The 13,941-nt window shown below is 49.8% G+C and overlaps 1 protein-coding gene across 2 annotated transcripts in view; it reads right to left on the reverse strand.

The window, feature by feature from the left end:
• The window catches only part of PAK1 (p21 (RAC1) activated kinase 1), a 103,144-nt gene extending 101,518 nt beyond the window's left edge, over positions 1-1,626 (reverse strand). For both annotated transcript variants that reach the window (XM_083436543.1, XM_083436544.1), the window contains exon 1: positions 940-1,626. The gene's annotated coding sequence lies outside the window, so the exon portion shown is untranslated. The remainder of the gene's footprint in view (positions 1-939) is intronic.
• Positions 1,627-13,941: the final 12,315 nt, after the last annotated feature.

Genomic DNA, 13,941 nt, shown 5'->3' on the forward strand with positions numbered 1-13,941 from the left:
ACGCCACCCCAAAGACACTTCCCAGGGACTAAGTCCCAATGAACCTAATTGTGTTGGGAGCGGTGGACATACTTCTGAGAATTGTACTGTTAAGCCTCCCAAACAATTTTAAAAGCCTTTGTTGGGAAGGGGGCCTGTTAAATTCCTCAAGCGGGTGGCGGATAAAAGGAGCCAGGTGCTTCACACCCGGCGGCCCCCATCCTCCCACCGGAGGCAAGGAGTCCTCAACTCAGCCTGGGAAAAGAGGAGGGGCGCCGGCAGACTGGGTCGAGTCCATTTGTTAAATGGCCCGTCGAAGGAGCGGAGATTCTTTTGAATGAAAGGGACACGGAGGCGGCCCATCACCATCCACTTGGGGGGCGGGCGATCTTCTTCTTCTTTGCTTATTTGGGGAAGGGGGCGTGGAGAGAGGTGGGCAAACAAAACCTGCAGCTTTGCATTCTGACAACGAAGCATCTGCCGAGTGGCTTTTCTAATTCCATAGGTGCCTTTTTCGCGTGGGGGCGTGTGTGAAAATCAATTTCATGCGCGCACACACCCCCACACCTGGGGGGGCGGGGAAACCTGGGATTCTATGAAATGAAGAACGAGAACCGGGCGGCCCTTTCAGGAAGGGCGATACAGTCGTGTCCTTCTTGTTTTGGTGCGGCAGATGCACCACGCAACGGCCCCCCCCCCAAAAAAAATAATCGGACCCCCCCCCCCCCAAAAAAAATAAAACTTCACCAGGAGGATCCCTTTCGTCCTCGCCCTTCCAGCTGCGAAAAAGAGCGAGCGAGAGAGAAAGAACTCTTGCCGGCGAAGGCGCAAACTTGGCAGCGCCCGGAGCGCAGCGCCGGCGCGCGCCTGGGAATTTGGAGACGCGGCTGGTCGGAGCAGCGCTGGCTCTGCGGCTGCTTCCGCGTGTGCGGCCGGTGGCATCGCGCTAAGGGGACTTACCGGCTTCTCCCCGCCTCCTCCTCCTCCTGCTGCTGCTGCTACTGCAAGCCGGCCAGGCAGGCGCGCAGCCGGGATGGCTTTCCTCTCCTCCGCCTTCCTCTCCGCGGCTCCTCCGGCTGGCGATCCTTCGGCCGGCGCTCCACAGCGAGGCGAGGCCGCCCGCCCAGCCGCGTCGTGCCCTCGGCCCGCCCCTATTGTCAGAGCGGCCGGCCAGCCTCCGCCTGCTCCTACCTTGCCCACCCGAGGACTGCGGCAGCGCCCGCCCCCGTGGCCACCTACCCCCGCCTCGCCCATTGGCTCGCCTCCCTCGGCCCCGCCTCTCTCCGATGGCTGCGGGGGGTGTCCTGCTCGGCGCCGTCGCCTTTTTTCAGGAGGTAGGGAGGCTGGACGGGGAGGTGGGGTCGGAAGCGGGCAGAGAAGGAGGGGAGCTCGTAGCCAAAAGGGCTGCGCCGGCCGGCAGAGCGCCGGGGAAAGTTTGGAGAGGAGAAACGCACCGTCATGATCTCCCGGTGGAAGCGGCAGCGTCAGCGATGGCGAAGCGTAATTACGCACGGCGGGGGATTTCGCTGGGAGAGAGCTTCGGGGATCGATCGGCGGAAATGGGAATCAATTGGAATATGAGAAAGAGAAAGAGAGGGACCATCACTCATAGGCATAGATTTGTAGGGTTGGAAGGGACCCTGCGGTCATCTAGTCCAACCCCCTGAAATGCAGGAATCTCAACATACAACGCCTCCAATTCTCAGCAAGATTAACGCTGCCTCCTTATAGGCACGCGAACACGACTGGGGAAGGTCACACGGTCATTCTACTATCATGCAGGCACAAGCGTTCACTAAGGAATTAAACAGGGGAAAGGGAAATGCCCAGTTTCATTCAGAACCCTTTAAACAGGTCTTAAGATCTAGGGCGGGCAGTTCATCTCTCAGGCTACAAAGTCTATGTGCTCATACAGGAAGGGGGGGGGATCGTTACTCAGCCACCAGAAGAACAAATACATGGGTAGCTCAAGAACTTAAACAGCCAAACACAGGGGAAAATAAGAAGTGAGTACCTTTCACACAAAATGCAGTTCCTAAGAAATACTGACCAGCCAGGTTGCGCTTTTCTTATTAAAGAAAGTTTACTTGAGAGTAAAAAAAGAGAGCTTAGGACTCTGCCTGTTGGATCAGCCAGTACCCCATCTAGTCCAGCAGTGTGCATGCACACGAAAGCTTATACAGTACCCAGAACATACCGGTATTTAGTTGGTCTCTAAGGTGCTACTATAGGGACACGGGTGGCGCTGTGGGTTAAACCACAGAGCCTAGGACTTGCCGATCAGAAGGTCGGTGGTTCAAATCCCCGCGACAGGGTGAGCTCCAGTTGCTCGGTCCCTGCTCCTGCCAACCTAGCTGTTCGAAAGTATGTCAAAGTGCAAGTAGATAAATAGGTGCCGCTCTGGCAGGAAGGTAAATGGCGTTTCCATGTGCTGCTCTTGTTTGCCAGAAGCGGCTTAGTCATGCTGGCCACATGACCCAGAAGCTGTATGCCGGCTCCCTCGGCCAATAAAGCGAGATGAGCACCGCAACCCCAGAGTCAGTCACGACATGACCTAATGGTCAGGGGTCCCTTTACCTTTTTAAGGTGCTACTGGACAATTTTTTAATTTAGTCCAGCATCTGTTTTCACAAGCGCCAAGCAGAGGCCTACATGAGTCCAGCCTAATGTGTGTGATCTGTCAGGACCGGTCCACCCATGAAGAGAAAGCGCCTCAGGCGGCAGGATTCCCAGGATCCTGCTGTCCATCTTTCTTACACCCTTGTTCCTGATACAGCTCTTCACTTGCTACATACGTTGCCTCGCCCAGCAATGGAGAGGGCCTGGGGCCGACCGATGTCAGCACCCATGGCATGCGCACCTGACATCAGCACTCCCCTGCAGCATGCACACATGACATTAGCATGTCTCGCGGCATGCTGGTGTCACTTGGCCACAACGGAACTGTTACAGCTTAGTCCTCGACTTCTTTTCCCACTATTCCTACCCACCCCAGCAGAGCAAGCCCCAATACCTGACATGGGATCCAGAGAGGTTTGGGGTTCACTCAGCTGGGGGGCCCAAGCAGTTTAAAGCTCAGCTGGGGGGGCAGAAGCTTTCCCGCCCCCCAGCTGAGAAGAAGAGTTTGGATTTGATATCCCGCTTTATCACTCCTCTATGGAGCCTCAAAGGGACGCAGATGATGCTGTGGGTTAAAGCACAGAGCCTAGAACTTGTCAATCAGAAGGTCGGCGGTTCGAATCCCCGCGACGGTATGAGCTCCCGTTGCTCGGTCCCTGCTCCTGCCAACCTAGCAGTTCGAAAGCACGTCAAAGTGCAAGTAGATAAATAGGTACCGCCCCGGCGGGAAGGTAAGCGGCGTTTCCATGCGCTGCTCTGCTTCACCAGAAGTGGCTTAGTCATGCTGGCCACATGACCCAGAAGCTGTACACCGGCTCCCTCGGCCAATAAAGCAAGATGAGTGCCGCAACCCCAGAGTCAGTCACGACTGAACCTAATGGTCAGGGGTCCCTTTACCTTACCTTTAAGGAGTCTCAAAGTGGCTAACATTCTCCTTTCCCTTCCTCCCCCACAACAGACACTCTGTGAGGTGAGTGAGGCTGAGAGACTTCAGAGAAGTGTGACTGGCCCAAGGTCACCCAGCAGCTGCATGTGGAGGAGCGGAGACGCGAACCTGGTTCACCAGATTATAAGTCTACTACTCCTAACCGCTACACCACAGGGGCTGCACAAAGGAGCCCCAATGCTTCTACGCGCAAGCATGGTGGGAGCACCGGGGCTGGCTCAGCTGGGGATCGAGAGCCCTCCTGCGCCCAGTTGAGCCATGCAAACAAGCTGCATTGTTCCAGCCCATGAGGCGCTAAGGTGAAACCACATCAGCTCCCATGGTGAGAGCTGTGGCAATTTCACCTAGCACCTTGTGGGGTGAGGCCAACACAGCTTGTTTTTTCAACATTGTGGTATATCGCCAGACCACAATGTTTGGCTGGTGATACTTCTTCTTCTTCTTTAGCAATCACTCATAGCCGAGTCAGATTGTCTTCCATAAACACGGTCTTAACAGTGAGTCCCTAAGTGACTGTGGAGGCCAATTCTGGATCCACACGTCCTTCCGCAGTGGCGACATAGGTTTCTGGGCGGGAGATGATCATGGTGAGTGTCAAATGTGCCTTCGTAATGCCCTGTGGACTGTCCTTCTGAAAACTGGCTGCCCAGGTAAATTTGTGAACACCATTCGGCTCCTCCATGATAATATGACAGCTACAATCGCAGATAACAATGGCTCTCAAAGTGAACCATTCACAGTGGGATCAGGTGTTAAATAGGGTTGCGTTATCGCCCCAACTCTATTCATTATTTTCATTGCTATGATCCTACACTTTGTCTAAGGGAAACTCCCCTCCGAAGTAGAAATCATATATTGAACAGATGGAAAGCTCTTTTATCTGAGCAGGCTGAAAGCAAAGAGTAAGGTTACCGTAACCTCCATAACACATCCATTCTGAAGGAAATCAGCCCTGAGTGCTCATTGGAAGGACAGATTGTGAAGCTGAGACTCCAAGACTTTGGCCACCTCATGAGAAGAGAAGACTCCCTGGAAAAGACCCTGATGTTGGGAAAGATGGAGGGCACAAGGAGAAGGGGACGACAGAGGACGAGATGGTTAGACAGTGTTCTCGAAGCTACAAACATGAGTCTGACCAAACTGCGGGTGGCAGTGGAAGACAGGAGTGCCTGGTGTGCTCTGGTCCATGGGGTCACGAAGAGTCAGACACGACTGAACGACTAAACAACAACAACCTCCATCATAGAGCTTCAGTACGCTAATGACAACATAGTGTGTGCACACTCAGAGGATGACCGCCAAACCATGCTAAATATCTCACTCGCAGGCCAGTGTTCCCCGTTGTCAGTGTTTATACTACATTTTTTTAGATTTCTCTTGAGAGAGTCTTTAAACCTCTTTTGTTGACCACCAGCATTATGCTTTCCATTTTTAAGTTCGGAATAGAGTAGTTGCTTTGGAAGATGATGATCAGGCATCCGCACAACGTGACCAGTCCAACGAAGTTGATGTTGAATAATCATTGCTTCAACACTGGTGATCTTTGCTTCTTCCAGTACACTGGCATTCGTTCACCTGTCTTCCCCAGTGATGTGTAAACATTTTGGAGACACTGTTGATGGAATCTTTCGAGGAGCTGGAGATGGCATATATAAGTGGTCCATGTTTCACAGGCATACAGTAAGATTGGTAGTACTATAGCTTTGTAAAAAAGCATTTTGGTTTCCCTGCGAATGTCCCGGTCCTCAAACACTCCACACTTCAATTGGGGAAAAGCCACACTCACAGAGCTCAGGCGATGCTGGATTTTGGCATCAATATTGGCCCTTGTGGAAAGATAACTGCCTAGGTAGGAGAAGTGATCGATCTCTAAGGTACTGCTAGCCTCACAAGTGTGTGTGTGTGTTGCTGCAACAGCAGGTTATCACGCCACCGCTCCCTCTGAAATTGTCCTCCCTTTCTATAGCTTTTGCTTTCTGCACATCAGCAAAGTGGCCTTCTGGAAAAGTACAAGAGTTTGTCTCTTTTCTAAAGTGGAAGGGAGAGAGGACTTCCTTTGTGATGTGGGGGGCTTCAGTGCGGCATGTGGTTCCCTGCTGCTGCTTACTGACCCTGTATATCCCCCCCCCCCCATCCTCTTCTTCAGCTACTACTTGGAAGCAAACCTTTTGTGACAACCTCTAAATCACCCCCCAGGCTTGAGGAAGGTGGAGGCCACAGCCCTGCTGAGAATGTTGATTCATCACCTAAGCACAGCAGTCCACGGCTTCTGACAGCTTCCCTTGCTAATACGCCTCCAGGGGTCATTGCATTATTTCCTAAACAGCTGTTTTTCTCCTTGGCTGGGGTTATGCAAGAAACCGGCTGGCTTCCTTGGAATGCTTGCCCATTTGCGATTCCGAAGGAGTGCTTGGGATTTCATTGCCAGCTTTTTGTCTTGGGTGGAACACCTGGAGATCCGCTCCAAAGGCTGTCTTAGAGAAGCAGGGGGCAGCAAGCATGCCACATAGAGACAGAACGCCCCTCCCCTTGTTTGCAATTCCTTTGTTGCTTTCCAAGTCATAAAGCAGGCACTGGGATCCGCAGCTGCATCAGCTGGTTTTCAGAAATTCTCTTCTAGTAAACTGTATGCATGGCTTATTCATTCTGCAAGTGAACAGAGGGCTGGCCCAGGCATTAGGCAGAGTATGACAGCTGCCTCAGGCAGCAGAGTTGCATTAGTTGATTAATGAAATAGTGCGTGTTTAATAATATAATTTTTATTTTTATTTTTATGTTTATTATGTTTATCTCCCGCCCATCTGGCTGGGTTTCCCCAGTCTTCTGGGTGGCTGACAGCATACATAAAAACATAATAAAACACCAGACATTAAGAAACAGAATACAGTCATACCTCGGGTTGCGAACGCTGCAGGTTGCGTGTTTTCAGGTTGCAGACCCGGAATGGGTTACTTCCAGGTTTCGGCACTCGCACATGCGTAGAATCACAAAATGATGTCATGCGCATGTGCAGAAGCACCGAATCGCATCACGCATGTGCGCAGACGCAGCACTGCAGGTTGCAATTGTGCCTCTCACAGGGATCATGTTCGCAACCCGAGGTATGACTGTATCTTTTACAGACATTAAATAAATGAATGAATGAAGAAGAAGAAGTTTAAAGTTATGGCCAAATTAAAATAAACACCAGCCCCAACTAAACATTTATCCAACCCCAACCAACCAAAAATATAACAGAGGAACCAAAATTAAAACCATTTAAAACATTTTAGTCAGTTGCCCAACCCAAGAGTTGTTCCAGCAACGTTTATTGCCAAGGAGGCAGAGAAGTGCTTCTGAGATGTTTTAAACAGCCTTGGGTTTTATGTGTTGCTGTTGTTTAGTCGTTCAGTCGTGTCCGACTCTTCGTGACCCCATGGACCAGAGCACACCAGGCATTCCTGTCTTCCACTGCCTCCTGCAGTTTGGTCAGATTCATGTTTGTAGCTTCGAGAACACTGTCTAACCATCTTGTCCTCTGTCGTCCCCTTCTCCTTGTGCCCTCCATCTTTCCCAACATCAGGGTCTTTTCCAGTGAGTCTTCTCTTCTCATGAGGTGGCCAAAGTATTGGAGCCTCAGCTTCACGATCTGTCCTTCCAGTGAGCACTCAGATTTCCTTCAGAATGGATGCGTTTGATCTTCTTGCAGTCCATGGGACTCTCAAGAGTCTCCTCCAGCACCATAATTCAAAAGCATCAATTCTTCAGCGATCAGCCTTCTTTATAGTCCAGCTCTCACTTCCATGCATCACTACTGGGAAAACCATAGCTTTTACTATACGGACCTTTGTTGGCAAGGTGATGTCTCTACTTTTTAAAATGCTGTCTAGGTTTGTCATTGCTTTCCTCCCAAGAAGCAGGCGTCTCTTAATTTCGTGGCTGCTGTCACCATCTGCAGTGATCGGGTTTTATGTACCTTGACCTTTTAGCAGTGGCAAGAGGGTAAGCTGATGGTGCCCATGGAAAACCTTAAGAAGGAAAATCTTAAGTGCTACAGGGAATAGGTACTGGCTCATAATTTTTGACACTAATGTGTTTGAGGGAAGCACCTTTATAAGGCCTACCTGGAAATGCCAAGGATTGAACCAAAGACCTCCTACGTGTTAGCTAATCCCCTACCACTAAGCTGCAATCCTTTCAAATATACACCGATATACCTCTTTCTAATTAATTAGAAGACAGCTATGATGGGGTTAGACTTCCTTTGGATTCTAAAATGGCACCGGTGCCCATCATCTGCCAACCGTGTCCTTTGGAATATTATGTTAACCACTCGGGGTGTTCACATTCTGAATAACAGAACACACAGGCATAAATCTGATATTTAAAAGTGGGGCATGTATGTAGGCAGGTTTTGCTCTCCAAACTGGACCCACCCCTACCTTTCGCTTTATACTTGCTAGGAGTGGACTGGGAGTGTCTCAGAGGCCAGGTAAAGAGAACTAGAAGGCCGCATTTGGACCCTGAGCAGCACCTTCGTAAAGAGACTTAGCAGGTGATGTTTTCCTCGCAAGGAGAAAATTGCTGGCAGAAGTGTCACCTGCTCCCTTCCTTCTTTTGAAACTGTTGCTCAAAGTTCAGGAATTGAACTGGGGGGGGGGGGAGTGGCAAGCCTATGTGGGGTGGGTGTTCATTTCACAGGACAAAATGAGCATGTGGGACACACTGTGATGGCCTGGGATTCGGACTCGGAGGCTGAACCTGAGGAATCTCAGCCTGCACAGGATTCCCCGCCTCCAGAACCAGCTGAGCCGGGGCTGGGGCATGAGCCTGAAGGGTCCTCACCTGTGCTGGACCCTCAGGTGCAGGCACCAGCTGAGTCTGCTCTGGCTCCTGAGGTGATGGAGGACCCACTGCCTGCAGGTGCTCCACTCTCAGCCCCGTCAGGGGAAGCTGAGGTTGCCTCTGGGTCCGGTAACCCTCCAGCCTCTCCTGAGCTGCAGAGGCTCAGGGCAGAGAGGCAGAGGGAACTAAGTTCCTGCAGGAGGAGTGCTCGCCTCCAGGCCAGGAGAGACGAGTCACCTGTGGACCGGGGTCGCCCTATGCCTCGGGACAGATAAAAGCCAGCCAGCCCCAGTCCCAAGTTGCAGGAGCAACATTGTTGGTTGTCGGTTCCAGCCTGATCCCTGACCTGCTTCCCTGCCGGAGCTCCTGACCTCATCCAACACCCTGCCTTGCACCCAGCTTCGACTTCTACGGACTGCCTTCATATTGCACCATCAACCTTGGACTGGACTTGGACCTCACCTCTCGGTTAGCCCCCGGGACCAGCACACACACACAAGTGGCTGGTGGCTCAGCTGGTTTGTTAAACTCTTGCACAATAGCTCTAGTAAGTGTTTCCCCCTTATACAGTGGTACCTTGGTTTACGAACTTAATCCATTCCAGAAGTCCGTTCTTAAGCCAAAGCGTTCATAAACCAAGGCATGCTTTCCCATAGCACCGGGGGCCTCAATTTACACTCAACAGGAAGCGGAACATGTTCTGCTTCCAAGGCAAAGTTCACAAACCAAAACAACTGCTTCCGGGTTTGCAGCGTTCTTCATCCAAGTTGTTCATATACTAAGCTGTTATTAAACCAAGGTTCCACTGTACTGTGCAGAACAAGCTTCCTGATAAGATGGTGTTTGCAAGAGGCCCTCCCCTACAGACCTGAGAGGTGCCGGAACTGAGTTCCGGCGAATTGTGGCTGAAAAGAAGCCCTGTGAATGTCTATATACAAACCTGGATTTACCAAGTCTAGTGGGCAATATTTTGTTCCAAGCAGGGGTGCCAACTGGAATAAAATATTGTGAAGGCCCAGGTAAGCCCCGCCCTACATAATTGGTCACATGATGTAATGCACACACAAATGCCCATCAACTTTGTGGGGGCCCAGCCCCCTCAAATACCGTATTTTTCGCTCTATAAGACGCACCAGACCACAAGACGCACCTAGTTTTTGGAGGAGGGAAACAAGAAAAAAAATATTCTGAATCTCAGAAGCCAGAACAGGAAGAGGGATCGCTGCGCAGTGAAAGCAGCAATCCCTCTTGCTGTTCTGGCTTCTGGGATAGCTGTGCAGCCTGCATTCGCTCCATAAGACGCACACACATTTCCCCTTACTTTTTAGGAGGGAAAAAGTGAGTCTTATAGAGCAAAAAATACGGTATTTTATTTTATTGCTGAGGCCCCCACAGCCCCTAGGAGTTCGCGCCTATGATTCCAAGGAAGTTTAAAAAAATGAAAACGATAAGGTATTCATTCTCCTAATATCGCTGATATTTGCAGATGTTCACAGACAGATATTCCTGTGCTGTTCCAGCACCTGTTGCTGTTTTTAAGCTGGCAAACATATATTTGTGCCATAAAAACAAATCATATTATGCAGACATTTCTCAACTCCCTTGTCCCTGGGAGAGCTAATCGTGAGATACTTGGAAGAATAACTTAACAACGGCACATTAGTGACAAGAGGAAGAACACCTAACAACACCCGGGACTCGCACATATACAGATCTGCCTCACAAGAAAAGCTCAAATATAGCACATCGCCTCCAAACCTATCTCGGTTTTCACCCTTGGTGAGGTCAACCAAAGATATGGCACCCAGTGGAAAAGCAACTGGTTCGAACTGTTCCAAACTAAGACAATGGAACTGGTGCTGAAGGGGAGCTTGTAGTCCTCTGTCTCTACCCCTTGCACCATAAAGGGAATCCAGAACTAGAGCTTGCCAAAGAGATAGCTATCTGCTTGGCCTCTGGTTGAAGGCCTCCAACAAGGGAGAAGCTACCCCTCTCCCAAGTCCCATTGCTTGATCTGCTCTTGGGATCAAGATAAGAGAGGAGAGGAGGTCATGTCAAAATGACCCAGCTGTTTGGGAGGAGACCAAACATATGGCTTTTGGAGAGAGACCATCATGGTTCATTGAGAAACCTGGTGGTTTCCAAGTGGCCACGCTTTGTGTGACTGGTGGGGCTTGTAGCTCAACACAGCAGCCGGCTGGGGAAGGTTGATCAAGGCATTTCTCCCAATGGTCAACCAAAATCTGCCAGTGTGGTGTAGTGGTTAAGAGCGGTGGACTCGTAATCTGGTGAACCGGGTTCGCTTCCCCGCTCCTCCACATGCTGCTGCTGGGTGACCTTGGGCTAGTCACACTTCTCTGAAGTCTCTCAGCCCCACTCACCTCACAGAGTGTTTGTTGTGGGAGAGGAAGGGAAAGGAGAATGTTAGCCGCTTTGAGACTCCTTCGGGTAGTGATAAAGTGGGATATCAAATCCAAACTCTTCTTCTTCTTCTTCTCTAAGTCCATAGGTGATTGCTTTTCCTCCAGAGAGTCAGAATTAAGACAGGCACATTGTATGGTGCTCATGCTCATTCTGCCATCACCACTGGGTTTTCTAACCCTTCTAAATCTGCAAAGCCTGTTTGATGAGAGAATTTGTGACAATAACTTTTGTCACAACACCTTCCTCTCTCTCTCTCTCTCTCTCTCACTCACAGAAAAAAATATTGTCTCCAGCCTCCGGCAATTTTACCTGATGACCTCTGGAGAGGTATCGCTTTTCCGTCAACAAGATTCTGTTGTGCTTGTATCTGTTTGGAGCTCGTGGCTAAAGTATAGATTGCGTCATAGAACTAAAATGCAGGCAAATTAATGTCTGGTTTCGGCAAGGTACAAAGGAACTCCCCTTCGCCTTCAAGGGAACAAAACACCCCTGAAGCATTCAGATTTCTACAGCACACTGAGCTACTTAGTCCCCCTCCCTTCAGCTCCTCTGTTCTCAGGGGTATCCAGTTGCAAAGCTGTTGCGTTAAACAGAATCTTCCTGGTGGGAAAGGTAGCTGCCTCAAACAGGACTCTTCTGTTTTTAAAACGCTGCGCCAGAAGCTTCTAAGTGCCAGCAGAACCGCGTGAGGTTTGCTGTTAAGAATCCACAAACAACACTCTCAGGGAAGAGATGTACCAAATGCCTGGAGGTACCTAACTGGCCGAAGGTATCCTTGTTAAACAGAAGGGACCTGAAAATCTGAACACCTAGGATTCGTAGTGCATCTCTAATTAGCAAAACAATTAGTGTTTCTAATCCTCATAGATATACAGTCATGCCCCAGAAGTCAAACAGAATCCGTTCGACTTCTGAAACATTCAACTCCCAAAGCACAGCTTCCAATTGGCTGCAGGAAGCTTCTGCAGCCAATCAGAAGCCGCAGAAGCCCCGTCGAATGTTCGGCTTCCAAAAAAAGTTCGAAAACTGGAACACTCACTTCTGGTTTTCGATCGTTCGGGAGTCGGAACGTTCAACTCCCAAGGTGTTTGTGAGCTAAGGTATGACTTTATAGATAAAGCTGAATGATATTTTTCTCAGGCTTAATCCATCTAGCCTAGTACCATCTACTCAGAAGAACAGCAGCTCTCCAGACCCAGAGTGGCAGGGAAGCGTTTTCCATCACCTGCTTTCTCAATGAACCATGATGGTCTCCCTCCAAAAGCCATATGTTTGGTCTCCTCCCAAACAGCTGGGTCATTTTGACCTCCTTTCCTCTCTTATCTTGATCCCAAGAGCAGATCAAGCAATGGGACTTGGGAGAGGGGTAGCTTCTCCATTGTTGGAGGCCTTCAAGCAGAGGCCAAGCAGATAGCCATCTCTTTGGCAAGCTCTAGTTCTGGATTCCCTCTATAGTGCAAGGGGTAGAGACAGAGGACTACAAGCTCCCCTTCAGCACCAGTTCCATTGTCTTAGTTTGGAACAGTTCGAACCAGTTGCTTTCCCACTGGGTGCCATATCTTTGGTTGACCTCACCAAGGGTGAAAACCGAGATGGGTTTGGGAGGCCATGTGCTATATTTGAGCTTTTCTTGTGAGGCAGTTCTGTATATGTGTGTGTCCCAGGTGTTGTTAGTGTTAGGATATTTCCGTTCCACCTTAAAAGCAAGCAGGATGTTTGTGTCACAGTCTGCGTATTTCCTGTTTCTCAGGATGTTTATGTTGTGTCTTTGCCTTCGTTTCTCTCTCTCTGCCAGAACTCTGAAGCAGGCAGTCATGTTTTTCTATGTTCTGATCAACGCAGAAATAAACTTGTAAATAATGCTCTCCTGGGTGCATCTTTCGCTGTGTGCTTTATCTGCTGATAGAGCGTGCACGGCTCTGGAATGTGGCAAGCTATTTCTGGAGCTCGTGTTGCTAATTGCTGATACTGCGTGTCTACGGGAGATCGATGGACGTCCGGAGACGACATGGAGTCATGATGGACTTTGTCTCCCTGGCAGTATCCCAACAGTTAGGTGTTCTTCTTCTTGTCACTAATGTGCCGTTGTTAAGTTATTCTTCCAAGTATCTCACGACTAGCTCTCCCAGGGACAAGGGAGTTGAGACGTCACTGGTGGAAAAGACCTTCCAGGTGGCTATGGTAACATCATCCTTGAGAATTGACAGTGCTGGCTGATGGGACTGATGGGAGTTTATGTCCAGCAACAGCATCTGGCAGCAGTTTGCTGGCTATCCTTGTCCAAAGGGGTTCTTAGCCATGGTGTGAGTGTCTGAAGAAGTTATCCTTCCACATTCTCAGTGCTAGGCATTTTGCCAAATATTATAGGAGAAAAGAAAATGGAGGGCGGCGGGGTGAGAAACCCCACGGTTGTTGTTGGGTTGCTGTTGTCTCTTTTTTTGCATCTAACAAAGGGCAGGCTGAAATTCCAGGACAATGCAGTTATAATCCTTAAAGTGGCAAAATGGATTCCCATAAAGGCATCAGACAGCCAGAGGAAAGGCTTTTCAGGGGATCAGCCACTATGAATAGCGAAGTCCAGACAAGCAGAATATTAAGAGATGCAAATAGATGCTTCTTTCGTTTTTGCCAAGCAGCCTGGAAGCCTTGTGGGGAACAGGGTGGGGGTTGGGGATATAATTAATAGGCTGCATTTCAAATTAAGTAATACACTTCCTCAATCAAACCTACAGGGGGTCAGTGGGGAAAAGAGAGCAGAGGGGAAACTGAGACTGCAGTTCTGCGCATGCACTTACCTGAGAGTAAGCCTCATTGAAATCATTGGAGGTTTTATGCAATGAAATACAGAGATGATTAAGGCCTGAGAAATCTACAGAGAGCACTGCCTGTGGCCCATGCGCTCATTTTTCTTCATTGATATAGGCGCTATTTTCATGCGGTTTCTTCCCGTGCCGATCCAGTAATGTCAGATTTGGGATGATCAGGTGGATGTGGCTAGCATGCTTTCTTCCACACCATTGCCATTCCTCTAGGGCATTCTGAATTATGGGCACCACCACTGAGAAGACCCTGCACTGCCCCTTCCCCTAGCACAAGGGTGGGAGATGTCGGTCAGCTTGAAGGCCACATGGCGGGGTTATAGGATAAAG

The sequence above is a fragment of the Podarcis tiliguerta genome, assembly GCF_965153285.1.
Source record: "Podarcis tiliguerta genome assembly, chromosome: 4".
Taxonomy (NCBI): Eukaryota; Metazoa; Chordata; class Lepidosauria; order Squamata; family Lacertidae; genus Podarcis; species Podarcis tiliguerta.